The following is a 15899-nucleotide window of genomic DNA, read 5'->3' on the forward strand; positions in this document are numbered from 1 at the left end:
TGCTGGGGCTCTGCATAGTACATTTCTGCTTTGTAAGTTGCCTTATGAGAGACCTTCCCAATAACAGTGTCAGGGAGATTCTAAAGCCAGAGGAGGCAGAAGAAACTTGCCTCTCCTGTGGGCTTCCTATCTGCTTCCTGCGCTGTGAACAATCCCCTTACCCCATCATAATTGCTTTTTCATCCTGCCTTCCTGAAGAAATAGCTGATTCCAATCTTGTGATTTTTCTAATATCAGCCTCCTTGCATCTCCCTGGAAAACACAGCAGTAGCCATTGCTGCTCCCTCCTTAGAGGTCTGTATCCTGGCACATGATGGGTCCTCTCCCCAACTTATAAGCCTGAATCATACACTTAATTCCAGCTTTTCCCTTGAAAGTGAAAGTCGCTCAGTCATGTCTGACTCTTTGTGACCCCATAGACTATACAGCCCAAGGAATTCTCCAGGCCAGAATACTGGAGTGGGTAGCCTTTCCCTTTTCCAAGGGATCTTCCCAACTCAGGAATCAACCCAGCGTTGCAGACGGATTCTTTACCAGCTGAGCTATCAGAGGAGCCCTGTTCCTTTGATATTCACAAACTCTTCCCTTGGCACCCCCGCCATATTCACTGGAAGGGGTGGTGGCAGCTTCCTATGGTTGTTACCACCATGAGACCTTGGGGTGTTGGCCTTTCAGTCACCTGGTAAATAGTTTTATGTCACATTAACAATTCTTTATATTAAATTTTATCTGATCAAATAACTCAATGTGGTTTCTGTTTCCCGGGTACCTTGGCTGATTCAGCCTCCTTCCCACATCTGTTCCCACTTCCCCCTGTAGGTAATCAACTAACCTGCTGCTTCTGTATTCTCCAGAGACCAGGTACATTATTTATTTATTTTTTTGAATCAAATAGTTTCATGAAATGTGGAGTATGAGAGAAACCATCAAATTTTGTCAATAATTAGGGTTATGATAACTAACTCTGTTGTTAGTGCTAGGTTCTGTGTGAAGTGCTGTTTTGTGTGGAAGACCTTATTATTCACTCTGGTTTACAGATGAAGCAGACAAGGCAGAGAATGACAAAATAATCTCACTCCAGGTCACACAGTGAGTGAATGTCAGAAGCAGTGTCTGAATCTAGGCACCTGGGTTCCGACATCTTGATACTTAGCCTCTTTGCAATATTCTACCCTAGGGTAGTGTTGAGATCTTGGACTTAAAATAGGAGGCTTGATTCCTACTTTTTTACTGGCTGGTATCTTTGAGCAATGGCAACCCACTCCAGTATTCTTGCCTGGAGAATCCCAGGGACGGGAACCTGGTAGGCTGCCGTCTATGGTCGCACAGAGTCGGACACGACTGACGTGACTTAGCAGCTTGGCAGCATCTTTGAGCGAACTATCTAATCTCTTTGGACCTCAACCCCAAACATGTATAAAAATGGGTAAAAAATAAATATCTACCTCATCAGACTTTTATAAGATTTCATGAGACAACATACAAAAGCATCTAATAATAACATATGGCATACATTACTTACCATAAATGTTAGCTCTTATCATTGACACTATCCCTATGCCTTCCCTGTTCCCTCAGTTGATGTCTATATTCCCCTCTTAACACATGTTGGCAGAGGAGTGCTGATAAGTGTTCAGTAACCAGCTTTGTGAAATTAAAGCAAAGCCCTAATTCATAGCTTGCACTGATTTCCAGGGTGCTAATACTCCCATCATGGCAAATTTCAAGCTACCAACACAATAACAATTGACTGAGAACTCCTCCCACAGTCCAATGGTTAGGACTCCACACTTTTACTGCCAAGGGTGCAATTCAGTTCCTGTTAGGGCAACTGGGATCCTGCAGCATGGTGTGGCCAATTTTAATAAATTAATTAAACCCTGTTCTTCAAAAAACAATTGTCTTACAAATTTCCTAAAAATTTAACTTTCTGCTCTTGAGATCTGCTATTGAACCTGTCCAGCACACCATCACATCTAGGTCTTGGTGCAAAATCTGATATTCAAACCTTGTCTAATGAGAGCCTCAAAGGCATACACTTTCCCACTACTTAGAGTTCAGGAAGGTGAATCTGAATTGCTGAAGAACCCCTCCCTTTTGCTCTTGCATTCATGTGTCCCATAGATATCTCTGAGCTCCTGCTATTTGCTTTGTCTGGAAAGAGTTTTCGTTCAGGAATGTAAACCTGCAGCTGCCCTGCTGAACAGGCTTTGTCCTGGGCTATGTTCCCATTCCTGTCCAGGGAGCATCCTTTTCCCTCCTCAACCGCCCTTCCTTCCTCCCCTCCCAGCAGTATCTCCACTGGGAGCCTGAACTTCTGTCTCCCATGGGCTCCTGTTTGCCTGTGCTCCAAATCCTCACACACCCGCACTGGAGCCGTCCCTCCTCGTTCCCCCACTGCCCTTAGTTCAGCAGACACCTCGTGTTTGTTCATTTACCCTAGCACCTCTCCCTCTGTCTCACTAACTGTGCCCCGGGCCCCTCTCTCTCTGCAAGGTGCAGTGTCACCCACCAGACGTTCGGGTCCACTCCAGACCAAATGAAAACCTTGAGGGGGTCAGTGTCTTGTTGTGTGGTGATTTATAGAAAGTTGTGTGGAGTCAGATGAAACTAGGATCAGACCTCAGCTCTGTCATTTACTAGCATTATGAATTTGGCCTAGGCAAGTTAATTATTTCAACTTTCATTTTCTTTATCTCTTCCTTCCTTTTTCCTTTTCTTATGCCCCTTTATCTTTCCCTTTCCCTCTTTTGTTGCTTAATGGTTATCTTAGTTAATGGTTATCTTAGCCTGTTCAGGGTGCTATAACAAAATCCCACACAGAGTGGGTAGCTTATAAGCAACAGAAATTTATTTCTCAAAGTTGTGGAGCCTGGAAGTCTGAGATCAGCATGCCAACATGGTCAGGTTCTAATGGAGACCCTCTTCAGGATTAAATACCTCTCACTGTGTCCTCATATAGCAGAAGGGCCTAGAGAACTCCCTGGGGTCTCTTAAAAGGGCACTAATCCCATTCATGAGGGCTCTAACCTCATGACCCAGTCACCTCCCAAAGGCCCCACCTTCTAATACCATCACATTGGATATTAAGATTTCAACTTGTGAATTTAGGGGGACACAAGCCTTCAAACCATAGCAGTAGTTATACCTTTATGTTTTAGTTAGTTTTTTTGAAGTCAGAGTACCACCTGTACATGTTAATAGTTTACAGTCAAGTACTTCTATAAACTATGAACAAAGCTAGTGGAGGTGATGGAATTCCAGCTGAGCTGTTTCAAATCCTAAAAGATGATGCTGTGAAAGTGCTGTACTCAATATGCCAGCAAATTTGGAAAACTCAGCAGTGGCCACAGGACTAGAAAATGTCAGTTTTCATCTCAATCCCAAAGAAAGGCAATGCCAAAAATGTTCAAACTACCACACAATTGCACTCATCTCACACACTAACAAAGTAATGCTCAAAATTCTCCAAGCTATGTTTCAACAGTACATGAACTGAGAATTTCCAGATGTTCAAGCTGGATTTAGAAAAGGCAGAGGAAGCAGAGATCAAATTGCCAACATCCGTTGGATCATAGAAAAAGCAAAAGAATTTCAGAAAAATATCCATTTCTGCTTTATTGACTACACCAAAACCTTTGACTGTGTGGATCACAACAACTTGTGGAAAATTCCTAAAGAGATGGGAATACCAGATCACCTTACCTGCCTCCTGAGAACTCTGTATGCAGGCCAAGAAGCAACAGTTAGAACCGGGCAAGAAGCAACGGACTTATTCCAAATTGTCACCTTATTTATTTAACTTCTATGCAGAATACATCATGCAAAATGCTGGCCTGGATGAAGCCCAGGCTGGAATCAAGATTTCTGGGAGAAATATCAATAACCTCAGATATGCAGATGACACCACCCTTATGGGAGAAAGCGAAGAGGAACTAGAGTCTCTTGATGAAAGTGAAAGAGGAGAGTGAAAAAGCTGGCTTAAAACTCAACATTCAAAAAACAAAGATCATAGCATCTGGTCCCATCACTTCATGGCAAACAGATGGGAAACAGTGACAGACTTTATTTTCAGCTTCAAAATCACTGCAGATGGTGACTGCAGCCATAAAATTAAAAGACTCTTACTTCTTGGATGAAAAGCTATGACAAACCTAAACAGCATATTAAAAAGCAGAGACATTACTTTGCTGACAAAGGTCCATATAGTCGAAACTATGGTTTTACCAGTAGAAGGAAATGGCAACCCACTCCAGTATTCTTGCCTGGAAAATTCCATGGGTGGAGAAGCCTGGTAGGCAACAGTCCATGGAGTCGCAAAGAGTCAGACACGACTGAGCGACTTCACCTTCACTTATGATGGATGTGAGAGTTGGACCATAAGGAAAGCTGAGTGCCAAAGAATTGATGCTTTTGAACTATGGTGTTGGAGAAGACTCTTGAGAGTCCCTTGGACTGCACAAAGATCCAACCAGTCAGTCCTAAAGGAAATCAGTCCTGAATATTCATTGGAGGACTGATGCTGAAGCTAAAACTCCAATACTTTGGCCACCTGATGTGAAGAACTGACTCATTGGAAAAGACCCTGATGCTGGGAAAGATTGAAGGTGGGAGGAGAAGGGGAGGACAGAGGATGAGGTGGTTGGATGGCATCACAGACTCAATGGACATGAGTTTGAGTAACCTCCGGGAGTTGGTGATGGACAGGGAGGCCTGACGTGCTGCAGTCCATGGGGTCACAAAGAGTCGGACATGACTGAGCGACTGAACTGAACTGAACTTCTGTAAACCTTATTTTAAAATGGCAGATCTCCCCTAAGCCTATTTTCTCCTCCCTAGAGATGACTACTCTGAAGCCCTTTAGCTTTTTTTTTTTTTTTGTAATTACCTCTGCATATCTAAATAACATAGTTAGATTGATACTTCCTGCTTTTTCAATTTTAAGCATTACCTTTGGCTTCCCACTTTGAAACAGGATCATATATATCATACTATAAACTGTATGTATTTGTCTGTTTGGCAGTACTTTCACATGGTATAAAATTGGGTCAAATAATCAACTGAGAATTCTAGATTGAGATATGAGGATTGATCCTTTAGCATCTTCATCCCCTCCCACCATGTACATACTCCCCAATCCCTTTCCTGTCTCCCAATATAGTTACATCTAATATTTATTAGATCAGTATTCAGCATTCATACTATCATGACTGTGGAATGCTGTTCACAGCTGAGCCATGTAGTATTCTAGGAATATTTTTCCTTTCTTCTTTAATTGTTATTTCCCCTGGAGGTCATGCTTGCCCTGATTTTGCTTTTTTCCTAAGTATTTGCACGATTATCATAAACTCTACCCAAGAAATCCCTAATTGTGAGTCTTCTGTCAATATATTTCAATACATGGAACATTCTGTCAACTTCACCTCAGTGAAATCCCTGGAGATCCTCTGACCATCGGGCCTGGCCTGGTTTTCTCTGGGTCTCAGGCACAGCTGTGGGTTGAGGTCCTCCTACACTCTCCTCTGGGGTTCCTGTCACTGCCCTCTGCTGCTTTGTATCTACCTTTGCCAGAACCTCCTATCTCTTGGTAGATCACATTATTCAACAACTTCCTCAGACTACACATGTCTGAAAGTCCCTTATTCTACCCTTACCTCTAAGTGGTAATTTGGGTGGAGAATTCTAGCTTGGAAATCATTTCTCTTCAGAATTTTAGACATAGCTTGTTTTTTCTGATTTTCTGATATGCTTTTTTGTGACCTGATGTCATTGTGGTTCTTCATCTGAAACCTATTTTTTTCTTTCTGGAATCTTGTTTTCTCTCTGTCTCCAGATTTTAGAAATTTCACAGTGGCATGACTTGATGTGAGTGCATTTTCATATTCAGGGCACTCTGTGGACTCTTTTAATTAAAAATGTCCATCATGATAAATGCTTACTTTGTGCTGTGTCATCTTAGCTAAGCTGGAATCACATTTCCCAGAACCCCCTTCTCTATCTGGTATCAGGCTAGTGTTGGCCACAAAGGACATTTTGTACCAGATTTGGAAGGTGAAAATAAAGCAGCAGCCATATTTGTATGTTGTGAACTGTGGTGTCTGGTGTCAGGCACTGAGGCATCCCTTAGCTCACCTGATTGGTTTGGAGCAGCATCTGGACTCACAGTTCCATTAACACCCACCATATCTGTTCCTTCAGCCTTTCCATCTTCTTTGGCCAGTGCATGTGTAGCTCTGTGATGGTGAAAGGGTGCCAGGTTCTCCTATAGGTCATCAATGGCATTCGGGTTGGAGGGAGTGTGAGAAAGACATGGGTTCCAGTTTGCCCTTTTGGGTTCCACCTTATCTTTGCTCTTATCCACACCCAGGTTTCCTTCCCAACTGCCAGTCTCTATAGACTAGGCTCAATACTAGTTTGTAAAGGCAGCAGTCTTCATAGACTCCTGTCCACCAACTCCACAATGATGGAGGGCCTAACCTCTGCAAGAAATCCCATATCCTGAGTTGTGTTGGTTCTGTTTCTCTGTTCAAACCCTGACTGATTCATTTCTTTAATGTTTGATTCTCCTTCGTTTAACAGAAGATTGACCTCCTAGATAGGTCCTCTGCTTTTCTTTCCCTTTCTGTCTTAGGTTCTACCTCTTTGGTTTTTATTCTTTGTTCTGGGAGAGTTCCTCAGTTTTATCTTCCAACAGTTCTCCTGGCTTTTCAATTTAAGCTATTTGCAATTTCCAGGAGTTCTTTTTTATTTTCTTGATATTTCTTTTTTTATAGTATACTGTTCTTTTTTCATGAATGCAAAATATCTAACACCCTGGAAATAGTAATTATATATTTTATTTTATTTTTGGCAGCATATTAAAAAGTAGAGACATTATTTTGCCAACAAAGGTCCATCTACTGGTTTTTCCAGTAGTCATGTACGGATGTGAGAGTTGTATTATAAAGAAAGCTGAGTGCCGAAGAATTGATGCTTTTGAACTGTGGTGTTGGAGAAGACTCTTGAGAATCCCTTGGACTGTACGGAGATCTAACCAATCCGTCCTAAAGGAAATCGGTTCCAAATATTCATTGGAAGGATTGATGCTGAAGCTGAAACTCCAATACTTTGGCTACCTGATGCTAAGAACTGACTCATTGGAAAAGACCCTGATACTCAGGAAGATTGAAGGCAGGAGGAGAAGGGGACGACAGAGGATGAGATGGTTGACTGGCGTCACTGACTCAATGGACATGAGTTTGGGTAAACTCTGGGAGTTGATGATGGACAGGGAGGCCTTGGCGTGCTGCAGTCCATGGGGTCTCAGGGAGTCGGACACGACTGAAGGACTGAACTGAACTGAACTGGCTGCACTGGGTCTTTGTTGAGATGTGTAAGCTTCTCATGTTGTGTAGCACAGGCTCTAGGCATTCAGGCTTCTGTAGTTACAACCCACAGGCTCAGGAGTTGAGACTCGAGGGCTCCAGAGCACAGACTCAGTAGTTGTGGCTCACAGGTTTAGTTGCTCTGCAGCACGTAGAATCTTCCCAGACCAGGGATTGAATCCATGTTCCCTGCATTGACAGGCGGATTCCTATCCACTATACCACCAGGGAATTCTAGTAATGATGGTTTTTAAAAGAGATTTCCTCTCCATGTACTTAATGTACTTTTTCTGCTTCCTCCAAAATACTTTTCTTATGTTTACTTTGGTTTCTACCTTTCATTTGGCTTTCCTCAAATGTATAGTGATCCTTGTTTGTTCATATTTAAGAATGACGTATTTTTTGGAAGCTGTGAATGATTGTGATCTTTGCTGTAGGCTGACCTGGCTGGCTCCTTCATTGGGAAACTCCTGGTTTTAGTATTTTAAATCTTTCTCCTTGGGCTAGTCACATTCCCAGAGAAAGTCTTTCTTTTCTTCTTTTAGGAGAGTACAAGACTGACTGCCAGCTCTCTGGCATCCAGAGGAGAAAGGAGGGCTGGGGACTCAGCAATTCAGTGTGTCACTCACCCAGCCCCTCTTTTTTCCATAATATTAATACCTTCACTCTCAGTTGTAGGGTTTTCTCTAACCCAGATTCCTCCTGTTCCACTTTCTCCTGAGAATAAAGCTTAGGCTTGTGCCCAAGTGGGAAAGGGGGAGTCACATGGCTGACTAGAGAGGGTGATGGGATCTGGGATCCACCAGCTTCTTAGACTACCATTTAAACCAACCAGCCCCTGTTTTTAGCTCTACCCCACCTCTACTGTAGGAGATAGCTAGTGCTCCCCATCTTGAGCCCTTGGTGAAAGTCTGAGCTGTAATCTAACTGTTCCTTGGCTTTCCCCACAGCTAATTTAGGATTCAGATTTCTCAGGTCTGCAAAGTTCATTCATATTCATTTCAATTTCCAAAATTATTTTGGTGTGAGCTCAGTGTCTGTTTTATTTACTTTGTAGGTTTATTAATTTTTTCATTCATTACTTTATTCATTTATTCAGCAAATATTTATGAGCCCCGTATTATGGGCCAGACATTGCTTGACTTTTAAAAAAAATCAATTAACACTTTTAATGGAGTTTCAAATGGGAGTAAACACAAAAATTTGTGTGTATTTAGTCCTTCATTTTTACCTGGAAGTCAAAATCTTTTTTTTTTTTTTTTAAATCAGTGAACAAGGGTGGTAATATTTACTCCTGGGATGGGGAAAGGATTAATTGAGATAATGTATATAAAGTACCTAGTATAGTGCTCAGCACATAATAAGTGCCCAATAAATTATAATCACTGTGGTTAGCATTTTAGTTTTTACTGGTCTAAGGGAGACCCCAGTCTGGGTGGTTAGGAATTATATGGACATTTTGTTTTGTTAAGGGCAGTGTGTTCAAGTAGATTATGCACATTGTGGATTATATTGCAAATGTTAAATTTTTGGCAGACCTCTCCAATTAGGCCATTAGAAATGTGCCCAGAGGAAAGCTTACAAAGAATTTAGATGGTGACTTGGCAGTTTGGATGGAGAGGAAATCCTATATAAAGATCCCAAGTCAGATAGACATGACTTCAAAATTTTTACTACTGGTTCCCTCCATTAATGTGATACTTGGGAAGTTTTGTTCAATAAATGACACTCTACAAAACATGGCCACATTTATTTTCATGTCAGCTATGACTGGTGGGCAGAGCTGGTGGTGCTGTTGTATTTCATATCTCAGGAAAATGAGTTTTCAAAAAGCAATATTCCTTTTCTACTGACGTGTAGCCAACAAACAACTAAGCTGAGATTAGAGCACCGAGTTGTCACTTTTTTCTCTTAATTCTATTAAATGGAAAGAACCTAGGAGTCCTGAACTTCTATTGTATAGTCATAATAAGATCCAGGAAATAAGCTGTTTCTGTAGGTAGGAATTCAGGAAGGTCTTGACTGGGCAGTATACACTTGGGGTTTCTTATGCCGCTGTAGTCACATGTCCGCTAGAGCGGCAGCTGTCTGAAGGCTGGAGGATCCAACATGCCTGACTCACACGCCTAGCACACTGGTGCTGGCTGTTGGCTTAGGGCTGGTGTGTGGCTCTTAACTACCTGATGCTGCATAAGAAATTACCCCTAAATAAAAGGACTTTAAAAATCATTTTTTTAAAAATAAAAAATAGAATGAGGGCATAAGGTGGGCTTATTGCAAGATAAAATCTGTCTAGGAGATAGTCAGGATGTCTCTGAGGGAACTGACGAGATTGAACACTGACAAAGATGAGGAGTAACAGGAACTTTAATTCATTGCTGGAGGGGTGCAAAAAGTTACAGTGACTTTGAAAGGCAGTTTCTTACAAAACTAAATATACTCTTACCATATGACCGAGCAGTTGTGCTCCTTGGTATCTATCCAAATGAGTTAAAAACATGTCCACACAAAAACCTGCACATGGATGTTGGTAGCAGTTTTATTCGTAATTGCCAAAAGATGAAAGCAACCAAGATGTCCTTCCCTTGGTGAACAGACAAACAAACTGTGGTACATCCAGACAATGGAATATGATTCAATAATTTAACAAAAGAGGCTGTTATGCCAAGAAAATACATGGATATCATGTATTTTTATGCATATCATATTTATGATATGCATATTTTAAATGCATATCACTAAGTGAAAGAAGCAGATCTGAGAAGGCTACTTGCTGTATAATTCCAACTATATGACATTCTGTCAAAGATGAGGCTACAGAGGCAGTACAGGATTAGTCAATGGGTGCCAGAGTTCTAGGGAGAGAGAGGTATGGATGAATTGGTGGAGTACGGAAGTTTTTAGGGCAGTGAAACTGTCCTGTATATACTGCAGTGGTGGATTCCTGACATTAATGCATTTGTCAAAACCCATTGTATGTACAACATCAAGAGCAAACCTTAATATAAGCTATGGACATTAGTTAGTAATAACGTATCAGCATTGGTTCATCAGTTGTAACCAATGCACCACACTAATGCAAGATGTTAATAATAGAGGCATGTAGGAGACAGAGAATAGGGCATATGGACTTTTTCTGTATTTTCTATTCAGTTCTTCTATTAACCTAAAACTGCTCTAAAAAAATAATGTCTATTTAGGAAAAAAAAAAAAGAATGGGAATATATGGTGGGTTGGTTACAAGAGAAAACCTTTCTAGAAAACATAGCCCAGATATCCCTGAGTGCTTTGTGTTAAATGTTCTCTGAACAAATCAATTGTGAGGTAAAGATGCTTTAAGGATAATGATGTATTTGGGATAGACAAGAAGCAACAGTTAGAACCAGACATGGAACAACAGACCGGTCCAAAATTGGGAAAGGAGTATGTCAAGGCTGTATATTGTCACCTGCTTATTTAACTTATATACAGAGTACATCATACAAAATGCTGGTCTGGATGACTCATATGCTGGAATCAGGATTGCCAGGAAAAATATCAACAACCTCAGATACACAGATGCAGAAAGTGAAGAGGAACTAAAGAACTTCTTGATGAAGGTGAAAGAAGAGTGAAAAAGCTGGCTTAAGACTCAACATTCAAAAAACTTAAGATCATGACATAAGGTCCCATCACTTCATGGCAAATAGATGGGGAAACAATGGAAACAGTGACAGACTTTATTTTCTTGGGCTTCAAAATCACTGCAGATGATGACTGCAGCCGTGAAATTAAAAGACCCTTGCTCCTTGGAAGAAAAGCTATGACAAACCTAGACAGAGTATTAAAAAGCAGAGACAGCACTTTGCCAACAAAGGCCTGTCTAGTCAAAGCTATGGTTTTTCCAGTAGTCATGTATGGATGTGAGAGCTGGACCATAAAGAAGGCTGAGTGGTGAAGAATTGATGCTTTCAAACTGTGGTGTTGAAGAAGACTCTTGAGAGTTCCCTGGACTACAAGGAGATCCAACCAGTCCATCCTAAAGGAAATCAGTCCTGAATATTCATTGGAAGGACTGATGCTTTAAGCTGAAGTGCCAATACTTTGGTCACCTGATGCTAAGAGCTGACTCACTGGAAAAGACCCTGATGCCAGGAGTGATTGAGGGCAAGAGGAGAAAGGGACAACAGAGGATGAGATGGTTGAACGGCATCACTGACTCAATGGACATGAGTTTGAGCAAACTCCAAGAGACAGGGAAGAACAGGGAAGCCTGGCGTGCTGCAGTCTATAGGGTCTCAAAGAGTCAGACGTGACTTAGCAACTGAACAACAATCCTGAAATGAGGGCCTGGTTTGAATGACTTTGAGATTGTTTGGAGATCTCTATTTTTAATGCAATTGAACTGGAGGAAAAAAGAGGAGCTACTGATGTTTATAAGTTTCCTCTCCTGTACATCCCCACCCCACCCCTGCTCTCTCTCTCTCTCCCTATTATCATTACCATATTTTCCCTCAAAACCTGTGCCGTGAAGCTCCAGAGACCCAAAGGAAACTGGAAGCCTGTTCTAAAAAGACAGAGTGAGTCACACTCAATGAATAGGAATTTTCAGAGAGGGGCATTGTTCAAAACCAGGACTGATACCCCAGCCCCCACACCCACCTTGGTGACTCACACCATTACCTTTAGATTAAAAGTGCATCTGAGGACACTTAGCCCTCAGAGATTCCTGGGAGACAGATGACACTTCAAAAAACCTACCTGGGCACTGACAGTGGTACTGCTCCAGGGAGGAACGGCACCGTCCAGCAGCCATAGATCCTGATTGGTCTGAATCAATCAGTGTATCCCATCCCATGACCACGGTCATAGTTTGGAGAGGGGCATTTGTCCTTAGTTCAAGCCAAAAGCGTAGAAGGAATCTCAGCCTGTGTAGGAACCACTAGGAACACCCTCTTCCTTCTCCTAGAATGGGAGGTATAAAGGCATATGGTTTGAAACTGTGGCTACTATGGGAGGGTGAAGGTGACACTGTGGAGGCAGAGCAGAGGTAGAAAGATATGAAGTCCTTCATGATATCACTTGAAATGCTGGATCAAACCTCACCTGAAGGCAAATATTCCATGACATTTTTAGCTACATTAGCCTATATATCCTCCTTACTGTTTGAATTGTGTTTTCCCATAATTTGTAATTAAATGTGTTTTAATTTATGGTGAAGAAAGAAATATATGAATCAGGATAAGAAAAGTGATGAGTGATATTCCACATGTCTGCAGGAAGCACAGAGAAGTTGTCTGTAGTCAAGAAATTGGGGGAAATCAGTGTGTAAAAGTGATAGAGCTCCCTGCAGCTACCCAGCATCTGACTGCCCTCTTATGGAATCCTCCATTGTAAGAATCCTGATGGTAGGATCTGCCTCCTACTCCAGAAGCCCACTCCACCCACTGGAGGTAAGGGTGGGGCAAAGTGAGTGATGCTCTGCCAAACACATGTTCCCACTGGGGCTTGGGATCCAGAATAGGCAATGCAGAGAAGCTGGAAAAGAGGATTCATCCCAGGCAGTGGCAACTGCATCCAGTTTCCAATAGCAGCAAAGTGTCCAATGATGTAGTGAGAACATTGGTGTCCTCACCTGGTGGATGACTGGTCTACCTGGATTCCTGCTTGTTTTCCAAGCTTGATTCTTCACATTTCTGGCAATTTCGTGAGCTACCTCATAACCTCTAAATAAATCCCCTTCCTGCCAAAACAATCAGAATTGGTTTCTGGTGTTTACAAATGAGAACTGACTCTCCAAGGTAGAGGTCAGTACTGCTAGGAAAGGAGGGACTAGTCAGGAGAGGAGGCTGTGAACATCTCCTGGAGAGAAACAGCCTCCATGTCAATTGCCAGGGATGTGGGGACAGACACACCCAGATTGAATCCCAGCCCTGTCATTTACTCCATGGGTAACTGTGGACAAGTGACCTTGATCTGTCTGAGCCTTGGTGTCTCATCTGTGAGAGGGGTGTGGCAGTAGGTCCTACCTTACAGCAGTGTGGGATGAGTAAATGAGATGATACACATGGCAGCCTTACTCCAGATTCTGGCACAGATGTGGTCTTTAAGGAATGGTAGTGTCACTCGAGTGTATGCTCCTCGGTTCTTTGTCTCGTCACAACAAAAATTTGGAGTGACGGACATTAAAGCCCCTTGGCGGGTCACAGCTCTTGGAGGACAGAGCTCTCAGGTCTCGAATGGACCATGTTATAGCTCTTAAATAAATCAGTGTTACAGCTCAGTGTTACAGCTCTATTTATTTAGATAATAGCAGGAAAATCCATCTTCGAGGCATGAGGGCACATTGATCCAAAGACGTGAAGAGAAGATCGCCCCATCGCGTGGGGGCGGGGGGGCGGAGAGAAGAGGGCTTTGGTTCCTCTTTTTATATGCTTCTCTGTCTTATGTAAATTGGGCCAGCCAGGAGTGTTGTTTGTTTTACCTGAGGTTCTCACTCTGGTCTTCGGACCTTCCTTTGTTCTATTTTCCCGGGCTTTCCCTTCCAGGTCTTTTAGCCACCGCCATTTTGGACTCTTTTTCCCTATCTAACTACCTAACAGTAGCATTGCCATTACCTTGCTACATGGGGCTCCATTGAACCCTTTTATGAGTTTACTCAGGCATAATAATTACTCTTTACTCTTTACTTTATTCTTTACTCTTTATTTATAGGCAGAAGGGAGAAAATACTCCTGATGTTCAGTGGAAGACATTTCAGTTGGATCCAGGCACACGTGTGCTTTTAAATGTTTAACAACCAGCTCCCTGTGGAAATAGAAACACTGATTTGTAGTATTTTCCAGTTTCCAGAGTGTAAATACTCACAAGCAGCCAACATGATGTTGCTAAACGTGGAAGTGGGAAGAAATGTTCTCTAGCAGCTGAGTTGTATTGAGAGCCAGCGCTGGTAACATCTCTGGACCCAGGGAAAGATCTCTTTATTTTATTTTATTTTTTATAAGTAAAGAACATTTATTTGTTTTTCACCAAGACTTTATCTTGAGGACGTAACTAAACTGCGCCTCCACTCCCCACCCCAATTTGAAGGAGGATTAGTACAGTGGATGTTATAAAGCAGGTATGAACAGTTTGAGGGACTGGAACCAACGTTAACTGACAAAAACCAACTTCCATCTAAATCATCATAAAAATGTTTAAGTAAAAAAAGAGGGGGTAGGGGGGCAAAGGGGTCTTCAGATTGGACAAGATCATCACATTTTATCTAATACATTCAATTCTGGCTAGGGTATACCAAAATGGAAACAGGATAACTATAATACAAAACTTCCACTACAGCACACTGCACACATCTGTGTTCCAAGCCCACCCCCATTCCCCTAATGCTTCCAAACTCAACTATTTCCCAGCCTATTGGGCCTGTCGACGAAGGAGCACGTAGATTTTCTCTTTAATTCAATCTTTGTTATAAGGCTGGTATGTCTGGGTATCAGCTCAGTAAACAAGGCAGCTGAGGTCTGCCAGGTCATCAATAAAATCAAACAACTGACTGATATCATATGTGATAGAGGGGCTGTTGGGATTCATTCTCTTCAGATGTTCTTCATACATTTTACAAACACCTTCCATGCACTCATTCACAGATTCAGTCAACCTAAGTTCTGCCTTCTGGCCTCTTGGTAGGCTGTACCAGCAAGATGGTGTGAGACATCGTGCCAAAGTCTCCCGCTGCAGCCGATGCCGACTCCGCCGCCACATACGAGCTTACCCCGGGAAAGATCTCTTTAAAATGCTGGAGAAAATAGGTGGTTCCTGAACTCTGGTGCAGATTGTCTATAGAAACTCCCTAAGTACTGTTGAAAAGATGGGAGATGGAGCCATATTACGCCGTCAAACTGCAGAATTCTCTTTAAACAATACATTTTGACATCCAACACTTAACAGCTAGTCAGCTTCTAGGCCCTGACTAATCCTTCTTAAAATCTCTCCTACATTCACCCACCCCTTCCTCGTTATGTCCACCATGGCCACCCCTGCTCATGCACTCAGCTTGTCAACTCTGCAACATTATCTCTCCCTTCTGTACCATTGATGGACTGGACCAAGTCTGCCGTCCCTTAGTCAGCTTTCAGTGCATCATCCCCACTCAAGGTTTAAGGTCATATCCACTGTAAGTGCTGCTGCCTGGCCATCCCAGCCTTCCTCCAGTCTCACTCGGTCTGAAGGTGGTCTGAGTGGAAGTCTCAGGTCCTATGCTTGCTAACTGTGAGCTCCCGTGGATTACAGAACACTCTCCTAGCTTTAACTTCCTTCCCTCTCGATGGACAGCATGTATGTGGGAAGAGATGTTCTCTAAAATGATGAGGATAAAAGAACTTTCTTAGGGTTGTTTTGAAGATTAAAAAAAATAATTCTATAAAAGGCTTGGTATAATACCTGGTCTGTTGGAAATGTTGCACTGAATACGAGCTCTGTGATGATGATAATGATTATTGCTGCTCCTTCTAGTGGAAAATGGTAGCCGGTAGAAGGATGACCTTCTTCCCACCTGGAATT

General features: G+C 42.3%; 1 pseudogene; it reads right to left on the minus strand.

The window, feature by feature from the left end:
• Window positions 1–14332: 14332 nt before the first annotated feature.
• LOC136168299 (enhancer of rudimentary homolog pseudogene) lies at window positions 14333–15054 on the minus strand (annotated as a pseudogene).
• Between the last annotated feature and the right edge of the window lie 845 nt (window positions 15055–15899).

Source organism: Muntiacus reevesi, chromosome 1 (assembly GCF_963930625.1).
Source record: "Muntiacus reevesi chromosome 1, mMunRee1.1, whole genome shotgun sequence".
Classification (NCBI taxonomy): Eukaryota; Metazoa; Chordata; class Mammalia; order Artiodactyla; family Cervidae; genus Muntiacus; species Muntiacus reevesi.